The 12836-nt window shown below is 39.5% G+C and overlaps 1 protein-coding gene and 1 non-coding gene across 2 annotated transcripts in view; both read right to left on the bottom strand.

The window, feature by feature from the left end:
* Nucleotides 1-12836, bottom strand: part of RASGRF2 (Ras protein specific guanine nucleotide releasing factor 2) — a 265084-nt gene that overhangs the window by 51342 nt on the left and 200906 nt on the right. The window lies entirely within an intron of this gene.
* LOC126002480 (small nucleolar RNA SNORA2/SNORA34 family) lies at nucleotides 8626-8762 on the bottom strand. The gene has a single exon (XR_007493176.1). It is a non-coding gene; the product is annotated as a small nucleolar RNA SNORA2/SNORA34 family (small nucleolar RNA).

Raw genomic sequence — 12836 nt, 5'->3', positions numbered from 1 at the left:
CATAGTGCTTGGAATTCTTGGACTATGTGGTCACATTTGTGGCCACATGACAACTCCAATTTTTTTAATACTATCACACATACCACATAGGAACAAACCAATTTAGACACCAAAATGTATGGAAAACCACCTATTGTTCAGAAACAAATGAAGTAACAGAATGGTCAACTAGCAATGAGAACTTACGAAGCATTCTGACAATGACTTAATGAACTCATTGGAGATACAATAATTTTTTATTAATTTGCTTCTTGTTGTTTTCTTTTTTCTATTCCTTCTTTTGTCTTTTTAAAATAATTTTTCTCCCATTTACCTGGAAACAAAAAAAATTTTTTTTTTGGATTTTGGGTCACACCAGCAATACTCAGGGGTTAATCCTGGCTTTGTGCTCAGAAATCGCCCCTGGCAGGCATGGGGGACCATATGGGATGTCGGGATTCGAACCACCATCCTTCTTCATGAAAAGCAATCGCTTTACCTCCATTCTATCTCTCTCTCTCTCTATATATATATATATATGTATATATTCTATATATCTCTATATATTCTAATCAACTAAGTCAACAATGTGATACATGCTCTCTAAATAAAGTAAATGAAGTTTAGAAAAAAGTATTATGGAAGCTAGGGGTAGGAGTGAGTGAATAAGCTAATGAGAGCTATATCTAGCTAAGGGATGCCATCAAGCTGCTGATGTCAGAAAGAAAGACAGAGAGAGAGACAGAGGCAGAGAGAGAGAGAGAGAGAGAGAGAGAGAGAGAGAGAGAGAGAGAGGGAGGGAGAGAGATGTCACAGTCACTCACTTGCTGTTAAAAAGCAGCTTGAGCAGAGCCAAAGATGCAGCTAGAGGCACCAGGGGCCAGCTGCTGCTAGGAGAGCTGCTGCCTGCTGAGAGAAGCTTGGAGAGCTGGGAAAGAGTAGCTTTTAGGACAGCACATGGCTGCAGGAGAGCAGAAAGAGCCCTACGACTGCCAGAGAGTAAAAGGATAAGCTATAAGCTATCCTAGAGAAGTTAAATATGTGTGACTCCCATCAAAAATGTTCCATTCTTCCCACCCCAAGACTGCTTTTCTTTGGCTGCTGGGCCCACTCTCCCAAGATAGACAGGTTCCTCCACAAATGGAAAAGAGAGGACAGAATCGACAAACCCTGGTACACTGTCCCTCTATCCTCCCTATGAGCTGAGTGCCAGCAATTGGCTGAGAGTCAGCAGAATTTGGCAACATGAGCCTGAGCCCCTACAATGTGATACTTAGCCAACTCCACTGCCTACTTTGTTAAGAGACAAGTACAAACACTCAGGAGATGGAAATAAATTACTCACAGATGGATTATGGGCTAGTCTGGTTAAACTACCCTGAGGCTACCTGAGGACAAACTGTAAAGTAATTTTTAAGTAGGAAGTGTTTTTACAGCATATCATGAGAAAGTGGTCCTCTGAGCAGTTAGCAATCCAAATAAAGCACCTTTAAGCCATCCTGACTTGGTGAAGAACAATAGAATTGGATCAGGAAAAAGCATTTGGAAAATTTTGGCATCAGTGGTCCATTATAATGGTCTATCTGAAGAGGAAAGCCAGCACTATTACTTTAATCACTCTTTCCAAAGCTGTTGCCTATTGTGCTTTTAGTCCCAGTACTTAGCATTATAGATACTCAAATTTTAAACTTATTGAATGAATGTGATCACTTTATTATTTGTTTTGTTTTGTTTTTTGCATTTTGGACCACACCCAGTGATGCTCAAGGGTTACTCCTGGCTATGCACTCAGAAATCGCTCCTGGCTTGGGGGATCATATGGAATGCCAGGGAATCAAACTGCGTTCCGTTCTGGGTTAGCGTGTGCAAGGCTAATGAGGAAAACTTTTGTTTCATGTGTTTCCTATGTCAAAATATAAAATTTATTTTCAGAGGGTGCCACAATAAAAAGTGTTAAAATGATTGATATCATTGCACTGGTGAAGGGGGGGGTGTTCTTTATATGACTGAAACCCAACTATAATCATATTTGTAATCAAGGTGTTTAAATAAAGATATTAATAAAAATAAAATGATCGATATCAATTATGTAGACTATAATCTATTATTTAGTTTAAATGATCTGCATCAAGTTCTCAGAAATCCTGGGTTAGTAGGCTTGTTCTTTACATTGAAGCATGAAGAGACAAGGAGAAAAACCTTCTCTTACTGTCCCCTCTGCTTCTGTTGCCAAATGTTCTCCTCATCCTCCACTGTATCCACCTCTGCATCATTTCTTGCAACTGGGTCTGTTCTCAAGCTGATTCCACTGAGCTTTCATTCCTTTGGAGATCACTTCCTCTCGTGACTTTTCAAACACCATGCACAAAGGTCAAATCCAAATGGATTAAAGACCTTGATATCAGACCCAAAACCATAAGGTATATAGAACAACACATAGGTAAAATGCTCCATTACATTGAGATTAAAAGCATCTTCCAGGAGGAAACAGCACTCTCCAAACAAGTCAAAACAGAGATAAACAAATGGGAATATATTAAGCTGAGAAGCTTCTGCACCTCAAAAAAAAATAGTGCCTAGGATACAAAAGCCACCCACAGAATGGGAAAAACTATTCACCCAATACCAGCAGATAAGGGCTAATATCAAAAATATACAAGGTACTGACAGAACTTAACAAGAAAAATAATTTAACCCTATCAAAAAATGGGAAAAAGAAATGAACAGACACTTTCTCAAAGAAGAAATACAATGTACACGTCACAAAGAATAAGAACAATTGGTGCTGGTGGGGATGTGGAGAGAAAGGAACTCTCACTGCTGGTGGAAATGCTGTCTTGTCCAGTTCCTCAAAAAACTGGAAATTGAGCTCCCATATGATCCAGCTACACCACTCCTTGGGATATGACTTAGGAACACAAAAATACAATACAAAAATCCCTTCCTCACACCTATATTCATTGCAGTGCTATTTACAATAGGCAGACTCTGGAACAACCAAGATGCCCTTCAACAGATGAGTTTCTAAGGAAACTGTGGTACATCTATACAATGGAATACTATACAGACATCAAGAAAAAATGAAGTCATGACATTTTTCTATAAATGGATGGATATAGAAACTATTATGCTGAGTGAAAAAAGTCAGAGGGAGAGAGATAGACACAGAATAATCTCACTGGGGGCCGGCGAGGTGGCGCTAGAGGTAAGGTATCTGCTTTGTAAGCACTAGCCAAGGAAAGATCGCGACCGTGGTTCGATCCCCTGGCGTCCCATATGGTTCCCCCAAGCCAGGGACAATTTCTGAGCGCTTAGCCAGGAGTAACCTCTGAGCATCAAACGGGTGTGGCCTGAAAAAAAAAAAGAATAATCTTACTCATCTGTGGGATTTAAGGAAAATAAAAGACAGTGTGGTAATAACACCCAGGACAATAAAGATGAGGGCTGGAAGGACCAGCACAAGATATGAAGTTAATTACAAAGAGTGGTGAGTCCAGTTATATAAGTAACAATTACCATGATAATTATAGTGAATGAGAGAAACAGAATGCCTGTCTCAAAGATAGGCAGGGGATGAGGGAGAAAGGAGATGGGGGCATTGGTAAAAAGAAGGTGGCACTGGTAAAGGGGGTATACTTTTATGACTAAAATCCAACTACAAATATGTTTGTAATCATGGTTCTTAAATAAAGATAGTATTATTAAAAATTAAATAAAAAATAAGAACTTTAATCCTAGAAGTCTTTGCATTTCATTGATTAGAAAGTAAGCAGGTCATGGAAGGCAGTAACAGGGAAGTACTGTGTGGTATAGAATTCATCTTCCATTTATAAACGCATAGCCAGGGTCCATTAGAAAAAGGAAAGAAGATCATCTCCTAACAAGATCCTTAAACCTTGTGCTTTCTGTTAAAGCCAAGACTTAAGGCATTGCCTTGCATTCAGACAGCCTTGGTTCTATCTACAGCGCCACATATAGTCCTCTGAGCACTATCAGGGATAATTCCTGAGTACAGAGGCCCAAAACTCTCCCAGATTTGTCTCCAAATATCAGGGGGAAAAGTCTAGGAATGTCAAAGAATATTTTTTCAAAATTAATATTGGTGACCCATTACTGGGGCAATGACCAATGCTATAAAGTTTTCTTGGTCTATATTTTTATGAGTATGTCCTATTCTTTGAGTTATTCTTCATACTCAGGCTTACTTGCATTTCCTCAAAGTAGAATTTATTGTAACAATTTGTAAAAAAAAAAATCCTACTTGTTCTAGATGGAAAATTAGGAGCTCAGCAGGTCTATTATTTGTGTTAAAAAATTGCATGAAGAATTGTAAAATCCACAGTTTTCCTTTACTTGCCTCTTTCAAAGAAATCAGTAACAAAGGCTGTCAGCTAAATTGATCTTATGGATTTTAAAACTAGGTGCCATTTAGATTATTTAAAATGATTAAATACAGAGTTAAAAATAACACCTACTAAGAACATTCGCCTTAGTTCTTTTTGATGCTCACAATTACATAGTCCTCATTTCTACAGAGGTAGAAAATGGGGTTCTTGATAAGTACATGGCTATCTCAAGTTACAGAAGGTAAGAGAGTAAGATTTAGGGTCAACTGATAGGGAAATGCAGGCTCTCCTACAGAGGTGCACTGCTCAACTGCTTATGCACAAGACTTCATGAGTGGCCTGTTTATGGAGGTTAATCCACAACCCTTCCATCTCTGCTGTCAGCACCAACAGTTGGTGCTGGTGCCCAAGCTCAGCACTGACATACTGCCAGCCAGCAGCATGTTGTACCTTGTGCCTCTGCCAAAGGAGAATGGGGCATATGGAGGATGCTAAATAAATGTAAAGTCATAGAGTAAGAAAGTATAATGACTTTTCAAGAAAATTGAAAAAAAAAAGTGAGAAGGAAAGCAATACACTTGAAAAGTGACACTAATTCTTGGGATACAAAATTTGAACCAATTTAAAACTTAAAATACAGCAATGTGAGGGAGCTAGAGAGTGAATACCCAAGATACATAAGACACTTGGTCAGAATTTGCCAGCAAAACCATTATTACCCATAGAAAAACTGGGGAAACACAGGAAGTATTCTAGAAATAAATAATATGAAGAACATTTGAAGAATGGAACAAGCTTTAAATATCCGGTAGTTCCTCTTTTCTTCCAAACTTCATAACCAGTTAACTAAAAGGGAAGGGTAGAAGATTTTTCTGGCCATTTGTGGGCATTTGGCACCATTTCTAGGTAACATGAAATTCAACACCTTGATATAGAGAAGTATTCATGTCCATGCCATAAGCTAAATATTGCTCACAAATCAAATTAATAAATAAAAAACCTCAGTTTAAAATAATTGACTTAAAATTGTTTTACTCTATATTGGTGGGAAATTATCTGAATTCAGAAGAAATCACATCCAACTCTTCTTTGGTGATGAATAGAGGGATGATAATGATTTGATGTATTCAGTCGATATTTTCAATTTAGGATGGGTTTTCCAGTAATGGAGATTAAACTCAAGGTCTTCCATATGTCACCTGAGCTATCTCCACCTCCACATGCCCTCCAGATTCAAGAAGAGGGTTATTTGGATGTAAACATACTCAGAAGGAAAGAGGCCTTATGATAATAGGCAGAGATTGAAGCCAAAAGTTGAGGAACATTGTGTATTGCCACAATTACCTGGCATTGGGAAGAGAAAAGGCAGATAAACTCTTTCCCTAATGTCTACTGAATTTTTTTTTGATTTGGGAGCACTAATAATTAATGTTGTTCAGGGCTTACTTCTGAAAGTGGTTATTTGGGGGAAAGAAATAACAAGATTTGGATTGTGATCTGACAGAGGTGACTTTTATATATTCTAAGAGGCAGTATCAGTGACACCATTAAACATAGTATCCTGAAATATGAAGAAAAAGAAAAAAAAAAGAAAGGTTTAGACTAAAAATGTAAATGTAAGAGCAGCAAGCATTTAAATAGGACTCCTTGGGGCTGGAAAGATAATACAGCAGGTAAGAAGCTTACCTTGCACTTGACAACCCAGTTCTGATTGCCAGTGCCCCATATGCTTTCTAAGCATTAAAAGAAGTGATCTAGGAGTGAAGAATTAGGAGTAAACCCTGAATATGGCCAGGTGTAAAGCAATGCTCTTGGGACTAGAGAGATAGCTCAACAGGCTGCAATGTATTCTTGGCATGCCCAGGGCCTGGGCTAAGTCCCCGGCACTGTAGACAATCTCGTAAGCATTCCCAGGAATAACCCCTGAGTACTGAGCCAGGAACTAAGTACTGTTGGATGTGACCACCAAACCAAAAATAAATATAAAATTATAAACAAATAAAAATGAATAGAACTCTACATACTAAGCAAGGATGATTTTACTTAGGGACATAGTATAGACATGGAGTAGGCAGGCATAGTCCACTGGCCCCACAACTAGGAGAGAATTAGAAGATAGGAACTAGCAGAGACCAAACCCAGAACAAAAACAAAATACAAGGAAAAACCTAGCACATGTGGCTTCTTGAAGCAAAGAGGAAAAATGGTTTATCTAGGAAAGAGTGATTAATCCTACTGAGATGTTGACTAGGATGAGGCCTTTGACAAGATGTAGGTTATTGGTGACCTAGATAAGAGATATTGGAAGCAATAGGGCATTTGCCTTGCATGTGCTAACCTAGAATGGACCAAGGTTCAATTCCCTGACGTCCCATATGGTCCCCCAAGCCAGGAGCAATTACTGAGCACATAGCCAGGAGTAACCCCTGACCTGAGCGTCACCAGGTGTGACCCAAAAAGCAAAAATAAAAAATAAATAAAAATAAAGAGTTGTTTGAAGGTGAAAGCCTAGAAATAGGTTGAGGAAAAACAAAGGTACAGAACTTTGTAACTTTGTAAGAAACATTGCTTGTGTTCACTAATACTATATGGGACATGCAAACTAAACCAATGTAATGTCATCCCACATCAGTGACAATTTCAAAAATGCTGTCTGGTTCAGTCTCTATGGAAAAGTATGGAGATTTCTAAAAAATAATTAAATAAAGAAAGACTCAAAGTCCAAGAAATAGTGTAGGTGTTAAGATACTTGTGCAAAGCACATGGCCAACTCCAATTTGATCCGTGGCATTGTACACATTCCTCCAAAGACCACCAGGTATAATCTCTGAGCAGAGATCCTAGAGTAAGCCCTGAGCTTACTATTAAATAAGCTTATTATTAAGCCCTGGTATGGCCTCCAAACAAAGCAAATAAAAGTAAAAAGTAAAGCTAGAATTCCCATATGATCAAGCAATTATTTCTTGGCATCAATCCCTCAAACAACTCAAAAAGACATATGTACACCTATGTTCATTGCAGTACTAAAGACAATCAACAGGATATTGAAGCAACTCAATGTCAATGAGAGAATTATGGACAAAGTTTTGGTTAATATACACAAAAATATATGCAGCCATAAGCAAAGATTAAATCATGTGCTCACAAAATGTGGACAGAACTGGTTTCACGTTATGTGAAATAAGTGAGATGCAGAAAAGACAAGTACTAGCTGAGCTCCCACATCTGTTGTATAGAGGAAGACAAAACAAGGGAATAAACAGCATTGAGTGAACAATGACAAACACTTAGTCTTGGATTATACAATTCAGATTACCAAGATGTGGAAGAAGCGTGCGATGAATAAAGAGGTGTCCTACAGGTGACAGAGACAGTGGAAAAGTGTGGTGGGTAAAATAACTTTGTACATTGGAACCATATATTAGTGTAACCATGCTATCTAAAAATTTCTTTTAAAAAATGCTGTTTGGGGAAAAAAAGACATATTGCATGGTAGAAGAAAAGACATGTTTGCATCTGTACATTAAAACCAAACACTAGTATAACTGTGTGTAGCCTAACTTTTCTTTAAAAAATAAAAAAGATGTTGTTTGGAAAACAAGCAGAGAAATGGATCTGTAGATAATTAAAATGGTGGAAGAAAAGACATTGGCCCGTGGCTTCTATCGTGTGGGAAATCGAACCTACTAACTAAAACCCCAAGGTTGAGATAGTACTCTGGGTAAAACAAACTAATTTAGACATGATGGTAGCAAAAGTGTGCTCAGGCAAGAATAGAATAAAACAAGATTCAGGTAGTTTAAGTAAGCAGGGCAGCAAAATTCATTCAGGCAAGAATAAAGTAAAAAATCATCATGACATTATACTATATTTTAAAGTTTTCTGTTGATTGGCTATGCAGATATTTCAATGTCTGTACTTAATATATTTGTTAAAAAATTTTTTTATCTACATTTTATTTATTTACTTTTCAGTAACCTTAAATCCTTGAGGGGTACAGCATCACACGGATTCTATGGCCGATTGCCTTAGCAGGAAGGTTGCTTCGGAATTTGGCTCAAACCATGCCACTGTTTCCATGGGCACGGAAACCTTTCCCAGATTACCTTTCCCCAGATTACTCTGATTTTGTTAGGTTTGCCACCAGGAGTCACAGTGTTGTTCTTTGCGTTGTATATATAAGCACATCCTTACCCAGAGAGAATTCAGTTTCATCCCGAGCATGAACACCTTCAATTTTAAGAAGAGCTTTGTGCTCCCTCTGGTTTCGAAGGCCCCATTTATAGCCAGCAAAAATAGCTTTAGTTTCTTTCTAACGAATTGACCATTACACTTTTGGAATTCTGAAAAGGTCAACAGATCATAGAAAGATATTTCTTTAGGCTCCTGTTTAAAACCAGCAGTTTCAGCAAACTGCAGACCTTGGTTCAGAGCCAATATATTTGTTAAATTTTGATCTGCTTGATGATTCTTCTTAATGTAGTTGTCAATTGGCTCTGAAGTCTGCAGCTAGGGATCCATGGTGGGAGAGTCAAAAACTAATAGGCCACATTATTTGGAGCTGTTGAAACCAGTTTGCAATTTGGACATGCCACAGTGTCTATTTGTCTCATTTTTGTGACTGATCGATCCTGCTGAACAGAGGTCAAAGGTGACAATCCAGTTGGCTTTATTGTGATAAATTGCCACAGGGATGGCTGAGTAGAGACAGAGAAATGGCTGATGAGAGAGAAGAGTAACTGTAGATGAAAGGTTTTAGAAGAGAAGAAAAGGATGGAAGGAAACAAAAGAAGGGCCTGGCCCAAGGTAAATGCTGGAATGATGCTCAGAGACACCAGGAGGAAGCAAAGCAGGAGACCAAAAGCAATGGCTATGCAGTCAGTCTGCACAAAGAGAGGGCAAATGATGTTATGCATTTTCACTATGAAAGATAAATCAGGATAAATCATCAGTCACGTATGGAGAAGGCTATAGAGATCTGAAAAGAGAAGATATAAAATAGTCATCCTGGAGTGCTGAAAAGTGATTTTCCTAGGATTATCTGGTGGAGCATTAACAAGAATTTTTAGAATTGTTATGAAGTTAGAAATGCCCCCCCCCAATAACCCAGAAAGAAAGAAACCACCATATTTACAATGATGGAACACTTCAACAAATTGTGTCATCCTTGCCCAGCGGCCTGTATGCACACGCTCTACTTCTTTCTCTCTTTCCAAGAGTATATGATGCCGAAGCAAGTGCCAGAGTGAATGCCCAGCTGAGATCTGAAGTCAAAAAGCCAATCCAGGCAGCTCTGTCCTGGGAGGCTCTCCAGAGAGTGGCTCCAGTCTGTCTGAACACCAAGTTCGGCTGATTGCTGCCACAGTTGGTTTCCTCCTAAGTTGCTCCATGCTCCGTGTCTTTGATCACACCCATCAGAAATTGCCAGGCAAGCCTTCTGCTTTTCCTCAAGAGCCCTGGAGGCGGTCACAGAGGGCGGAGAGTGAGAAGGCAGGCATTCAAGCCTGCAGCTGCTCTTGTGGTCTTTCATTTGAAATTCCAGGGCCTGCTTTGAGACTCCCAGAAAGTACGTGGAGGAGAGCATCTCTGTTACCGAATTGTGTACTGAAGGGAGCAGTGAAAGCCTCTCAGGACTTCAGCCAGATCCCGAGAAGCCTGCTGTTTAATTCCACTCGAGTGAATTTGTTTAACAACACTGACGGTTCACCCCAGGTCGCTCTTGTAACAGTTCTGAATCCAAATTGCAGCCACTGAGGGCTGCAAGAAGCAACTCATAATGTTGACTATAGCACTAAGAGTTAGTCTCTTAAGTCTAGAGCCGAACTCAGCTACTAACTACCCCATCCTATTTCCACTTTAGCTCACCTCTGAGATTGCATCCTAAAACTGGGATAGGAAACTTCCCTTTTCTTCAAATTTGTTTTCTTTCTCACTCTCTTCATTCCTCCAGAAGAATAGCAAGATGTGATAGGAAGAGCAGAGCAATGCACCGGGGAGTTTTAGTTGTTATTGTTGTTTTGGGGGCCATAGCCTACTATGTTTAGAAATTTCTGGCTCTGTGCTCAGGAATCACTTTTGATGATACTTGATGGAGACCATACGGGGTGCTAGGGAATTTAATTGGGGGTTAACCTATGCAAGACAAGTTCTTTTCCCTTGTATTATCTGTCTGGTCCCTGTATAAGGGCAGGGGTTTATGGGCTTTCCTCCCTGAGTGGCCTTGGAAAAGATCGCAGGATCACATGAGTTTATCTAAATGCCTCTGGGGTGCCTGCCTCAGCATTGCTTAGATAAAGCTGAAATTTCTACTGCACAGTCAGCATCTTCCCTTCTCCTGCATAGTCTATTTTCTACCTCCTACCTTTCCTATAGCATCTATGAGTTCCTCTTCTTGTCTTATAAAGACCCTTGCTCAACACACTCATTCCTTTCCAGGTGAAAATGAGAGAAAGAAGGAAAATTTTGATTCCTACATGTGTCCTAAGAATATTTGTAAGTAGGCAAGGGCTTGGCATGGATGTGCCTCAATATTCTTCTATAAGTGCTTCAGACCTGAGTGCTTATTGGAAAAGTTGGGCAGCATCAATTCCTGACCTTTGAGCTCCCATGAGACTTCATAAGTGAAGAGAGCCCCATTTCTCACCTGCTGATCATGGAGCTTCACTTGGAATATTCATGAGCTATAGACAGACCCAAATCAGATGATAGGAAAGACAGCAAGGGCTCCCAAAAGTTGAGTGACCAGAAGAAAAGTGGAATATGAATGGGTAATTTGTTAAGGAGAAAGAACTAGGGTCTGGGCAAGGTAGCAGAGAATGGCACCAGCTCCCCATAGTGGTAATGGACATAGGTACCATGGAACATCTCCACTGAGGTAACAGGGGCAGGTGGGGTTTGGTTGCAATTTGAAAACATCTAATCTTGGGAAGCACTAATGGACAAAAACAGGGAGAAATAATGCTGGGAATTGCTGAAAATATTCCCAACAAAATTATTGGAAACATTGATTTTAGACTTTCCAACAATGATACAGTCTGGATCCAAGGTGGGTGGGGTCATTCCTAAGTTACTGCAAGGCAAGTACCAGAACAAATTGGGTCCCAGTTTTGAAATCTCCATGATGAACATCTGGCTTCTCACCATCATTTTTTCATCTCTTTTCAAGCAAACAGAGTTGGTGCTCAAACTGTTCAAATGTTTTTAGAGATGAATCCAAGAGTTTTATTCATTTGTATTATTTGTGTATAAAGAAACCCACAGACTAATTCCATTTATTGGAAGACCTTGGTATTTCCTGAGTCAGGAGGTTGCTGAACCTCCCTGCCTCTGGAATGTACCACAATTCTATCCTCTCCAGAGTCTATAACCGCAAGACATGAAGTATCCTATTGTACTTTCATTTTAGCCACTGGTGCTTGCACACTGTGGTCAAACAGTTGGTCCTATGCAAGGTGGAAGTGCACTTCATCCCAGGGCATCCTTCCTGATCAGTCCCAACTCTATCCTTCCCTCAACACTGTACTGTTTTGTACCATTTTAATGAAAGACAACAGCTCAATGTTGATTATGTTCAATGTAAATTACTAAAAGTTTTTTAATGTACTGAAAAGCTTTATGGCTCTACCCAGAAGCCTTTACCTCATCTCCATTGACTTTAATTTCCACTAATGTTCATGGAATTTTATTTCCCATATAAGAAGTGTGACAGTTTTCTCTCTAGAATCCAAACTTGGCTGATTGGGCTAACAGTTAAAATCTGGAAACTACCAGAAGGTACCAGAAGCTCCTCAAGCATTCCATTCTCTGTGTTGCTATCAGTATTCATCAGGCTAGAGAAAGTTCTTTTTTGAAACCACAAATTTGTTTTTTTGTTTTTGTTTTTTTGTTTTTGGGCCACACTCCGCGGTGCTCAGGGGTTACTCCTGGCTGTCTGCTCAGAAATAGCTCCTGGCAGGCACGGGGGACCATATGGGACACCGGGATTTGAACCAACCACCTTTGGTCCTGGATCGGCTGCTTGCAAGGCAAATGCCGCTGTGCTATCCCTCCGGGCCCGAAACCACAAATTTGTAAAAATATATTTTTCTAACTCAATTTTCCAAGAAGTGATTTAGTAGTCTAAAAATGATTCAATCGTCTACCAGATACATGTACTAAAATATTTTCTACCTAAGTACTTGATTCATATCCAAGTTGACAACCCATATTTGTTCCTGCAATTCAAAAAAGGGTAAGTCATTCCTTCATTAAATCTGGTCCAATATGAAGGGCAGAAACCTTAACTCACAGTATGTAAGAATGGATCAAAGAGGGGTCGTAACAATAGCACAACAGTAAGGTGTTTGCCTTGCACTCGGCTAACCCAGAAAGTACCTCGGTTCTATCCCCAGCATCCATATGGTCCCCCAACCCAGGAGTGATTTCTAAGCGTGTAGCTAGGAGTAACCCCTGAGCTTCACTGAATTTGACCCAAAAACAAAACAAAACAAAAAGAATGGAGCAAAGCCATTT

The sequence above is a fragment of the Suncus etruscus genome, chromosome 2 (assembly GCF_024139225.1).
Source record: "Suncus etruscus isolate mSunEtr1 chromosome 2, mSunEtr1.pri.cur, whole genome shotgun sequence".
Taxonomy (NCBI): domain Eukaryota; kingdom Metazoa; phylum Chordata; class Mammalia; order Eulipotyphla; family Soricidae; genus Suncus; species Suncus etruscus.
Note: the sequence above shows the minus strand (reverse complement) of the source record. Positions and strands in the feature narration are given on the sequence as shown.